We start from the raw sequence: 12,626 nt of genomic DNA, 5'->3' as shown, positions 1-12,626 counted from the left end.
GAAGCCTTGCATGTGAAAGTAATATATGAAACCCTAACCCAGAATCAGGTCATCTACGAATGATTTAGAACCCGGATCCCTACAAACGTGTGGTGCACTGCTGGAGAGAGGTGGCCCCCTTCCGTTTGCACTCCGATCCAGTGACAAGCGGCACTCCTCGCTGACCTTGCTGCCTGCTATCCCTGTCCAACTGGAGATCTGTGGCACTGTGGTATCGTTACCGCTAAGCGAGATTCTGATTTAGAGGCGTTCAGTCGTAATCCCACAGATGGTAGCTTCACACCATTGGCTCCCCAGCCAAGTACATACACCATATGTCTGAACCTGCGGTTCCTCTTGTACTGAGCAGGATTATTATTGCAACAACACATCATCAGTAAGGTAAAACTAACCTGTCTCATAACGGTCTAATCCCAGGTAATGTTCCCTATTAGTGGTTGAACAATCCAACGCTTGGTGAATTCAGCTTCACAGTGATAGGAAGAGCTGACATCGAAGGATCAAAAAGTGACGTTGCTATGAACGCTTGGTCTCCACAAACCAGTTATCCATGTGGTAACTTTTCTGACACCTCCTGCTTAAAACCAAAAAAAGCCAGAAGGATCGTGAGGCCCTGCTTTCACTGTCTGTATTCATACTGAAAATCAAGATCAAGCAAGCTTTTGCTCTTCTGCTCCACGGGAGGTTTCTGTTCTCCCTGAGCTCGCCTTAGGACACCTGTATTACTGTTTGACAGGTGTACCGCCCCAGTCAAACTCCCCACCTGACACTGTCCCTGGAGCGGGTCACTTGGATTCAAACAAGAGAGCCCTGGTGGGGCTCACCCCCCCCCCCCCGGCCTCACTGGGTAAGTGAAAAAAATGAGATGACTTTTTGAAGATGGGGTGAATAAAGCCTCTTTTAAAATAGTTGGCAAAGCATTCTGCCTCAAAGATGAATGTACAGCCTGGAGAATAATTGGTCCAAATGCCTCCATGCAAGATTTTGCCAGCCTAGTTGGACCCATGTCAAGCCCATATTAAGGAGAAAGCAAAGATGAAAGCACTGCATGATTTCATCATAATCGATGCAACTAAAACCAGCTCAGCAAAACACTGGTATCTCAACAGAAATCCACTGCAGCAGAGTCACTTGTTGCACTAGAGAACCCCTGATCTTGTCCACCTTTTCAGAAAAAAGGTGAGACATTTTCATATTGAGAGGTAGCAAAAATTTTCTGAGTAACAAATCTGTCCAGGCTGCACAACTGACATATTGCTCATAAAAGCATTGATGAATGATTAGCTGTGGCAAAAATTCCAGTGAACAGGTAAGCTGTTTTATACATTATATTTTTGAGTGGAAAAGTAGCATAATGTATATCCAGACCAAGTTTATCCTCGAGCAGGCATGTCCTTCACCTGTGGTATTCCAGATATCATTCAGTTCTCCACAGTACTTGTAGCTCGTGATCAAACCATGGTTCATGAGAAGGGGTTGATCTTGAATGTACATAACCTGGGGGCCATATATTCCAGTGTGCTAGTAATGAAATTAAAACTAGAGAATCAGGATTATTGGGACTGTTATGCTAAGGAGGTGATTGAGAATGGATGATAAGAAGTCACTTGTTAAATTTTGTTCCTACAACAGACTAGATACCTATTTGGTGACATTGTTAATGAAAATCCTAGTCCAATATAAACCACATAATGATCTGTCCAAAGAACTGCTTTCACTACCAGGTCTTTGGCCTCCACACCAACTTCAAGGCTCAATTCCATGGACTGCTCAAAGTTATGAGTAGTGTAAGCTGAGTGAAGCAGAGACTACCAAAAAATAATAATAAAATAAGAAGCTCCATGGTGATTTTGCAGGCCTCCTCGTTCACCCATGCAATGAAATCCTATAAGATGAGCCATCTAGGAGGTACATTGCAGAAAGGCTTTTAAATAATTAGGTAGACGGTAAATAAGGAGCAGTCCTGCTCCAAGGGTGTACTCAGTTGTGTGGATCATTCCAGCATTTACCTGATTTAAATCTAGAGCATTGTTGAAAACATATAATGACACTTCCACTAATATTGCTAGAACTTGGACTCTGAATTATTTGAAGACCCAGCAGGATAGCTGGTATTAAATGCAGCCCACTGTTATCATCTAGCCAGTTGTCCATGAGCATTGCCAGGTTGACTATATGGAGTAAGTGAGAGCTAATTCACAAATTGTCGGTCAACTTAGCATTAACTAACATAGCCTGGGTCAAGGCATTAGTAGAGCAGTCCTATTTAAAAGACATGATGGAAATTCTGACACCTTGAGTACTGAAGCCAAACAGGTAGGACCTTTGTTAGTGTGGTAGTTCACTCTGGGCTGGTAATACTTGTCACCATCAAAGCTACCAACTCCGAGTCTTTGCAAAATGAAAGCCTCCCACCTTCAACCGGATGAGGCCTTGTAGTCTCCCATCTCCTACACCTAAGGGGAAATCTAGGGATCCTAGAAAGTTCAATTGAATAGGTACAGGACAAGAGAAGGTCCCGAGAATAATAAATGTCTGTTTATGGCACTGCAGTTTATATGGCTGCCATGACATGGCCATTAAAATCTGCCCCACTGGTATGAGTTTGTATGTTAGACAGACAGGGGTTATGGTCTCATTCTGCAATGCTACTGACAAATAATATGCAAGAGACAATTGACTTTGAGTACACTTCTGTGTTAGTAAGAGCCAGTAGTTTAAAACACCCAAATAAGATTTAATGCTGACCTGCTTCTGAGCTGAGTTATGATCACTGGTTTCCCAGGACTTGATCTGCCTTTCCCTCAACCCTCTGCTATCTTACCTACTGTAACTGAACCACGCACCTCCGTACACATATGTGGGCAGTGTTTACTAGGACTGTCAAATGATACATTTTCAGGATCACTACCCCTTTTCCGGTCCTGTTAGTAATGCTGACATAGGTTAGAAGACTGTTGCACCAAAAGCACGGATACTGTTCACTCTTAATGTAAGCCAGACGTAAAATTCTTTGATAGCTGTGGCTAAAACAGTCACTCATCAGATATCCGAAACCAATAGTTAATATTGCACCAGTCCAGTATATAGCTTTGTGTGTGTGTGTGTGTGTGTGTGTGTGTGTGTGTGTGTGTGTGTGTGTGTGTGTGTGTGTGTGTGCTGTTTGTAAAATAAAACCTGCAGGTAGTGCACAGCAGAATACAGAATAAACCGATGGCATACAGAAGCACATTATATAACTGCAGATCTGGCCATATCACTACAGTCACTGAAGATTTACTGAATTCTGTCTTTCTCTGATGTGCAAGTCCAGGCAGCAGATACATAATCTCACAAACAATTGAATTCTAGATTTCATATTCTGTCCCATAACTGCAGTCCACTGTGAATGCTTCAGAAACGAGGCATAACTAACCAAGTCCCAATAGTTTCAGTTTCATAAAACTATGAAATGCCAAAGCAGCTTGCCTTGAAATGAGGCACTGCTGGAAATCAGTTAATGCAGTCCTGGATAGACTAATCTCCTTTTTTTCCTCTCCTCCCTCCTCGCTGCCCTCATTCACCAGGTTAACTGAACCCACCTTAGCCTCCTCTAGGTTCAACTTAACCTGTGTCCGTGGCCAGTGAAGAAGTTGAGGATGCTGGTGCAGCAACATACTGTTGCCGGGGAATGTGCCCTAATTCCCGTCGCAGCCCACGGCAGCCTTGCAACCCTACAGTCACTGCCTGTAGGAGGTGCTTGCATGTTTCATCTCTTGCTCAGTCTCCCAACCAAGCAGTATATCAGTTGTAACACAGAGTCCACCGGGTTCTCAATGCTGCTGTTACAGCAAACCTAGTCAGTCCCCTCTTCCTCCATGTGCAAGCTAGCATTGATTCCTCACTCCCATTCTCCACCTTCCAGCCCCTCCAGTGCCACTGATTGAATATGGAATATTCTGGGACACAGCAAGGACATTACCCTTGTCTTCCATGACAGTTAACCGACTACTGTCCTCACTTTATGTATTTCAGCAGGGGCGGTTCGTCCTATCGGACTGCCGGACTGCAGCCCTCCCACCTAGAAATACAGAAAAAATATCTGCAAAACAAAAAATTTATTTGACTCAGACTGCCTTTATCGGCAGTCCGGATATGGATTAAGAGGTACCTAGCAATCATTGCTGTGAGATACCAGAAATCTGTGCAGTGACAACCGCACAGAATAGAGGGGCTCCGGACTGCTTCAGCCGCAGTCAGAGTCAATGAGAAGGACTGAGCTGCTCTTGCGGGGCGGGACTGTCAGTGTGCGACTGCGCGGGCTTCAGGCGGCAGGTAGGTGTTTGGATTGTGGGCTTGTTGGTGTTCGGTCGGCTTGCTGGATTACCGGGTAGGTGTTCGGTCGACTGCACGGGCTTCGGGACAAAGGCAGCAGGTAGGTGTTTGGGTTGTGGGCTTGCTGGATAGGTGTTTGTTCGGTTGCTGGAGTGTTTTGGGTCTTTGTGTGCGCAGTAGGTGTTTGGATTGTGGGCTTGCTGCGGTCACTGGAGTGTGTGTGTGTGGCATTTGCTTTTGTGTTTGTAATTCTTCTGGACTATGAAAAAGAAGAATGAAAACACAGTTAACAAATTTTAAATAAAAAAATTATATTGTTTAGGTGATGGGGGAAGAGAGAGGAAAGCACCGTCAGTGGGATCTTAAAATATATCCGATGTTGACTAGATCTTATGACTCTAGATACATTTTACTGTAAGGTCATTCTTACTGGCACAAAAGACAGCTACTGCTCAAACCTGCTTAATAAATCAAATTGAAAGGGAGAGGAGCTCTCAGAAGTGGAAGTGGACAGCAACTAAGGTGCAAGAGACAAATAAAAATGATGATTATCAAGCTACATACCTAGAGCGCCAAGCCAATCAGGAGTGAGGTTCTGCTTTTGTTTGGCAGACCTTACCAAAATAGGGCAATATTTTGTGAAAGCTCTTGCAGACAGCCATAGAAGTGAAATAAGTATGCAAATTAAAAACAAGGAAAAAAGCTGTGGTTCTCAAAAGACATTGCACCAAAGGTAGGAAAGAATATACAACACTTAGGAAAAATATGAAAAGATAGAAGTAAGACAAATGACAATACACAATGAAGTAATATATAGCAAGAAATGTTATCAGAAATATAAAGGCCCTAACTGCAAAATAATAGCCAGTTAGCCAGAAAAAAAGGCAGGTATAATTTTAAACATACATAAGGAAGCAATGCATAGCAAAATGCTGGATAATTAGTAAATCAATGAGAGAAAAGCCTAATGAAAAAGTAAGGTTAGTAATTTAGTGAATGAATTATGGTATTACAAAGAAAGAGATAGGAGTCTATTCTGAAAACATAGCCCGAGATTCAGAAACATTAGTCCCATTGCAGTAAGCAATTTTTAATAAGTAGCGGACACATACATAGTGCATGTGATTTACAGAAACAAATAAAGTGAGTGGTGTAGCAGACAGGGGCGGCTCGTCCTATATGTGTTTGTTCGGGAGTGTTTTGGGCCTTTGTGTGCGCGGTAGGTGTTTGGATTGTGGGCTTGCTGCGGTCGCTGGAGAGTGTGTCTCTGTGTATATAAAATGCCCCAGTTACTATATACTGGTGGCTGGAGAACAAATGGTGTTGGGTAGAGATACTCAGGCTTGAACCCTGTACCTTGTATGCAGGTGTTAAGGACTTGAATTCCCTACCCACCACCATTTGTAAAAAAAATTGCAGATTTTTGCCTCATATTTGATCTGATCTGTTCCTCATAATATCTGTGGTTTCTAAATTCTGCAATGCTTGATATTTGATAGTGCAGTGGTAGTATTGTTGCTTTATGGCTGCAGGTTCTCGGGTTTGATTCTTGGCTGGGGTGCCTTCTGTGTGGGGTCTGCATCTTCTCCCTGTGTTTGTGTGGGTTTGCTTTTGTGTCCTCCCATGTTATAAAGACATGGCTGCATTATTTCTTCCTGGGCCTCTGCTGAAAATAGTTTTTTTGTTCCAAGTCAGATTGTCCTGATTAGCAAATCTTAAATAAAATTGACAGGCATTTGAATTTCAGACTTCATATTCTTCAGAAAATACATCGTAACACAACCTTTTACTCTAGCAATTTTCTAAGTTTATAAGATAAATATTTGAAATTTGTCTTTATTTTTGGGACTGTATTACCCACTTATTTGTTTTGTTCAGGTTTTTTGTGCTAAGGTTGACAACTATGGCAAGAACTGAATTCACTGAATATGTCTGAGGGCTGTATTCCCTCATTAATGGGTTTGTCCAGGTGTTTTGTGCTAAGAGGTTGACAGCTATGGTGAGAACTGAATTCATTAAATGATAGCCATTTAAGTTTCAGTCTTCCTCTCTTTCACAAAGCAGCTGATATGGCGTAGTGGTATGTTGCTCTGACTGTTTTGCACAGGGACCTTGGCAGTAAAATGTATGGTGGTCACACAGCATTTTTCTTTCACAAAGCAGGTGATTTGGCATAGTGGTATGCTGCTCTTGACTCTTTTGCACAGGGACCTTGGCAGTAAAATGTATGGTGGTAACACAGCATTTTCTACAACTTTCCAAGATTATACAAGCAATGTTTAATGTGTCCCTGGTTTTTGGCCTTTTGAGCCCCCCCAACAATAAATTTGGCTTTTTCCAGATTTCTTGTGCTGCGAAGTTGAGATGCAGTTGAGTATTGAGTAGATTTTACAAGGAGCCGAGAGCTGCAGGGGAAGAGAATTTTAGTGCTGCTTATGGAAAGTCAGCTTGCAATGTTAATAGCACAACAGGTTGTGTATTTGCTTCTGATGCAGAAGGTTGTTCTACTCCCACAAGGGGTGAATGCTGCTGTACTGAAAAAGTTAAGATACTAACTATGAGCCTGTTATCTGTTTGCCATCCATTTCCTATTGCAATATTGCTAGCTTATCATTTTTAATGTAATATAGGCAATTTATTCCTCAGGGGCATCAGACACTTTATTTTTCGATGAAACCATGAAATATAAAGGTTTTTGCTAGCAGCAACCTCTTCATTAGTTACAGATTTATTTAATGTGGAATTATTTAGATGACTTTTTTTTACTTCAGAGATTGTGCATATTTACTGATAATGGTGGACTGTAGAATTGTACATATTTACTGATAATGGTGGACTGCATAAGTTTGAGTAGACTTTTATGATGGAAATGTTCAGAATTGGGCAGTTTTGTCATTATTGGTGCATTCATTTTGTTTCATTGTTTACTGGAAAAATGTTCAAAACAATAGGAAGGTGTATCAAAGAGCACATGTATGTTTCATATGCAAGGGGCCTATGATTTGAAAACAGCCCAGAATTAATCTTTATCTGCCACTGGTAAAATGTATTTTCTTTGAATGTTGGGTTTCAATGCTGTTTCAATGAATGTGAGTTTCAAGGGCAGAGAAATTTTAATGCTATGTTTGTTTAGCAGATGTCTTAGTGTTTGTGTTGCAAATGCAAAGTAAAACTTTCAAATGAAGTCCAAATCATCATAGAAGTAAATCAGTATGCACATTAGTGTTTATGGTAAATGGAGTGAAATAGCCAAGTAATGGTTTATTGGAATGGCTCCAGGAGGAGGCTCCATTCGACCATGATTTTGTGAGGGGGAAGGGAGGCAAACATAGACAGCCCCAGCTGAACTATACCTCCCAACTGTCCAGATTTTCAAAGAATGAATAGATTTTTGCTTCTTATTTTTGGTTTGTTCCTCATAAAATTCGAGGCAAATCATTTAGGAATTAAGTCACTAAATAATGACACACTGAGTTTCAACCAATGCATGCTAAAGTAAGACTTGTTGTTCTATCAACTGTCTCAGTTTATACAAGGGCAATTTTTAGTACTGTTTATATGTTCCCCCACTATATTTGGCCTTGTCCAGATTTACTGCATTAACAGCTTGAAAGGTACACGCAAATAAATTGCTTTATAGAATTAAGCATAGCCAAATTTCTCAACTGTCTCTGATTTTGGCTCAAAATGTTACTCTTTCCCTAATAATCCCTCCGCAAAATAGCAATTTTGGAAGAAAACATGGAGGGTTTACAATTAAGAAATAACTGTAATCATAGTTATAGATTATTTTTATTTCAGAAATGCATGTAGATTCTTTTATTTTGTCAGCTGCTCAAGTTAGCAGTAATAATATTAGTGTCCCTTCTTTGACAGGTTCCCAGCTGTATTGTGTGGCTATTTTATGTTTTTACATCACATTTTGGTCCATTTTTCATAAAATTGTGTTTTTTTTGGCAAATTAGTGACAAATCATTAAAGACTGAAGTTAGAAAATAATGACAGACATTTGAGTTTTAGATTTCATACCATTCAGAAAATTCATACTAATGCAAGACCTATTCTATTATCTTTCTAAGTTTATAACAGCAATATTTTTAAAAATTGTCCTTGTTTTTGGGCCTTTGTCCCACTTCTTTGTATGGCTTTGTCCAGATTTCTTGCTCTGAGGTTGAGAGGTATGACAAATGTGTCAGGGCCATCAGTCAGCCAGAGACATTTCAAATTGTGACATACTTGTTGCACCCCACTCCCCCAAGTAGTGACTCTGGATGTGTTGAAGCAAGGCAAAGAGTAGTTATGCAGTGTAAATGTGCAGGGTATCCCCCCATCCAAGGTAGACACAAGTACTAGAGTGGCTTTTCATCTGTCCTTGATTTTTGCAGAATGGTCTGGTTTCTGTCATTTTTTTGTACTGTTGATTTATGCTTATTACTCAAAGTGCCTGTTGCTCTGTGTTTAAGTAGCAATACTTTAATGACCATCAGGTAAGCTTGGCTGAGATTGTAAGATGCAAGTAAGCTTTAATAAGCATACTGTTAAAGAATTGCCAACATTGAAAGCCTTTCTGTTTTGCCATGTAGAGAATACTTAACTAGATAATGTATAAGCCTTGGGTATTGAAATGCATATGACAGTATTTGTAATAAAGGACAGGATTACATTATTTTAAGAAGCTCATTACACTTGGAGACTTCCAGTCATCTCTGCAGGCTTTACCCGTAAACTAAACAGAATGCCAATCGTGTGGTCCATAACCTGTACAGTAATCCTTTTAAGCAATGTATCTTGAGCTTATTTCTTGTTTGCTTTTCATTTTTTACTTTGATCATGTTTTCCCCATAAAACAAGTAGATAGTTGTCAGGCAGCGGGTCTTTTTTTTGGATAAGGAACATTTTTGCAAGTAGGGGCATCAGAGATTCCTACTTTCAGCATGTTACTTGGTACTTTAATAAAGCTGAATATAAATTATAATTAGAACTGCAGTGCAACAAGTGGTTTGAGTTGAGTGCTGCTTGTTTTTCTTATACTTGATTTTGACTGGCATTCCATTAATGTATTTAAAAAAGTAATTTATTTTTTCATGCCTCACAACCTTTTTGTTTCCATCTATATATTAAGTAAGCTGTCATGCAGCCAATGCACTGAAATATTTTTATTCTTCTACACTTCATTTTGTCTTGATTGGACTCTCATAATGATGGTTTGGCACCCACGGCAGTGTATTTAGTTAGTTTTTTGTGGTTTTGAGCATAGCTCCTCCCCCTTTCTAGTTGGCCACACCCCTTCCCATTGACCCCACCCATTCAGCTGTCTCCTGCAGCCCCCCTTTGGTTTGAAGTCACCAGCCACCACTGTATTTCAGGGTGTTTGTTTCCTGTCACCTCAGAATTTTGAATATAAAGTCTCTTGTTACAGTATTCCTAAGTGCCAAAGAGAAAAATCCATAGTCAGTATGCTGAAGTCCTAAAAGAAAAATTAAAAGTCTGCTAACAAATGCCCAAATACTTGAAAAGATTGTTTCACAAGCACTTTTCAGCAGTGCAGAAAGTTAAATTCAAGATTCATACAGAGATTTGTACGTTTTTTTCTATAACTTACTTTAATTTACACTTTTTTCCTGAAAAGCAAGCACTTGCTTTAGCTTGGTAAAGTTTCTTTATAGTGGCATGTATGTGATTTAAAAGTCATTATTAATGAATACCTCGGGCAGTCTAAGCAATTCAAATAGTCCAGTACTATTAAAATAATAATGTGTAGAATACTGCAAAGCAGGTCATAAAATATTGCATTAATCACTTCCAGTCAATAAATAAGGTAGCTTGCAAGTATAAATAAAAGAAGATAATAAAACGAATACTCTATATTCAGGGTAGATAGGCTTTTGCAAAAATACGTGCTGTCATCATTTCATGGTTCAGCAGGATCCCATCATCTGATAGAGGAGGTTTGTGTATCTCGGAAAACACTAGGGATAGATAAACGTTAAGCAGCAAGTCATGTAGATTACTTGAGTACGTAAATTATATCCAGGTAGTACTCCCATCCAATACTAAAGTGTAAAAAAAAACAATGGAGAAACAAAATAAATGGGTTAAACAGACAGATGACATATAGAATAATGGTATATAACCAGATAGCCAAGGCAGATGACTTCTAGAAGAATGGTGTATAGCCATGTATCTGGCCTTCTCACTACAGTAGCCAGCCATAAGCATTTAACTTCAGTAAGGCAGATCATTCCAGATGAAAGTCTGTCTGCATACAATTCAGTCTGAAAGTTTGAATGCAGCACATCTGATTTTTTTTCTGTTGTTGTTGTTGTCCCACTGCTTGCTGATAATCAGCCACCTCCTCACCAATGGATCTGTTTGTTGCCCATCACTGGGAAGAAGTCAGCTGGGAAAGGCCATCATTTAGGCAGTCACCAGGGGTTATTTGGCTTTTCTTGCTTATGCCATAGCCCCCTGTCTGTTCCCAGCAGAGCACCACTGAAGATTGTGCAGTAGGCTGACTGCAGAAACTGTTCCTCTCTCTTTTGCAAGGGGTGTTCCATCCAAACAGCTCCCGCCCCTCCCTAGGAAGCATTAGTGGTGTTTTTTCTGGTCTTCACTTAAGACTTTGCACCTGACTCTGTCTACCCGTGCAAGAGGCAAGCAGGCTATGGCCTTCATTCCCCTCCACTCAGCTTGTCTCCTTTGTTGCCATAGCCACTAACTGAATCCTAGTCACTTGGGTCTCAGCAAGGACTTCATCCTTTCTGTACCTCAGAGCCAGGCTAACACATCAGATTTTATATAGACTGAAGTCACAAGGGCATATAGATTTCAAGTGTCTGTTCTTAATATACACTGACATCGATCACTGTTAAGAGCAGAAATAAAACACAAGTGTATCAGATGCATTGAATAAACAATCAGATGAGCAGACAGAATCAACATGTGATCTGCAAGTAGCAAAAACCTAATAGTGTTGCAAGAAATGGACATCTAAATGAAGCCAGTCCAGATCATTCCAAATACAGTGGATATAAAAAGTTTACACACCCCTGTTAAAATACCAGGTTTTTATGATATAAAAAAATGAGACCACAATAAATCATTTCAAAACTTGTCCCACCTTTAATGTGTGTACTGTTTAATTGATAAACAAACAAATCTGTTAGGGGGAAAAATATAAAAAATAAAAAACGTACAGTAAGCTGATATCATAAGTGTGGCCACCCTTAAATTAATACTTTGTTGAAGCACCTTTTGATTTAGTTATGGCATTCAGTCTTCTTGGGTAGGATTCTATCAGCATAGCACATCTTGATTTGGCAATATTTGCCCACTCTTCCTTGCAAAAGTGCTCCAAATTGGTCAGATTGCAAGAGCATCTCTTGTGCACAGCTCTCTTCAGGTCACCCCACAGATTTTCTATTGGATTTAGGCCTGGGCCTTTCCAAAACTTTAATTTTCTTCTGGTGAAGCCATTCATTTGTTGATTTGGATGTATGATTGGGGTCATTGTCATGTTGAAATGTGAAATTCCTCTTCACCTTCAGCGTTCTAGCAGATGCCTGAAGGTTTTGGGCCAAAAGTGACTGGTATTTGGAACTGTTCATAATTCCCTCCACCTTGACTAAAGCCCCAGTTAAGTAACCCCAAAGCATGATACTGCCACTACCATGCTTCACTGTGGGGATGGTGTTCTTTTGGTGATGCAAAGTGTTGTTTTTGTGCCAAATGTACCTTTTGGAATTGTGGCCAAAAAGTTCAACCTTGGTCTCATCAGACCATAACACAATTTCCCACATGCTTTTTGGGAGATGTGATGTATTGTTTTGCAATTTTTATCCAGGCCTGGATGTTTTTCTGTGTGAGAAAAGGCTTCTGTCTTGCAACCCTACCCCATAGCCCAGACATATGGAGAAAACGGGAGATTGTCACATGTAGCAACCAACCAGTACTTGCCAGAAATTCCTGTAGCTCCTTCAGTGTTGGGGTAGATCTCTTGGCAGCCTCCCTGACTAGTTTTCATCTTGTCTTTTCATCAACTTTGGAGAGATGTCCAGGTTTTTTGCAATGTCGCTATTGTCCCATATTTTCTTCACTTTTTGATGACTGTCTTCACTGTGTTCCATGGTGTATCCAATGCTGTGGAAATTTTTTTTGTACCCTACTTGTGACTGATACCTTTCAAAAATGCGATCCCTTTGATCCTTTGTAAGCTCTCTGCGAACCATGGCTTTTGTAGTAGCAGGCAACTGAGTAAATCTCAGGAAAATCCTACTAGGACAGCTAAACTTTATTTGGGGTTAATCAGAGTA

General features: G+C 40.2%; 1 protein-coding gene across 1 annotated transcript in view; it reads left to right on the top strand.

The window, feature by feature from the left end:
- WASHC5 (WASH complex subunit 5) overlaps positions 1–12,626 on the top strand; it is a 1,015,994-nt gene that overhangs the window by 381,788 nt on the left and 621,580 nt on the right. The window lies entirely within an intron of this gene.

Source organism: Protopterus annectens, chromosome 3.part1 (assembly GCF_019279795.1).
Source record: "Protopterus annectens isolate FY-2018-M chromosome 3.part1, PAN1.0, whole genome shotgun sequence".
Lineage (NCBI taxonomy): Eukaryota > Metazoa > Chordata > Ceratodontiformes > Protopteridae > Protopterus > Protopterus annectens.
Note: the sequence above shows the minus strand (reverse complement) of the source record. Positions and strands in the feature narration are given on the sequence as shown.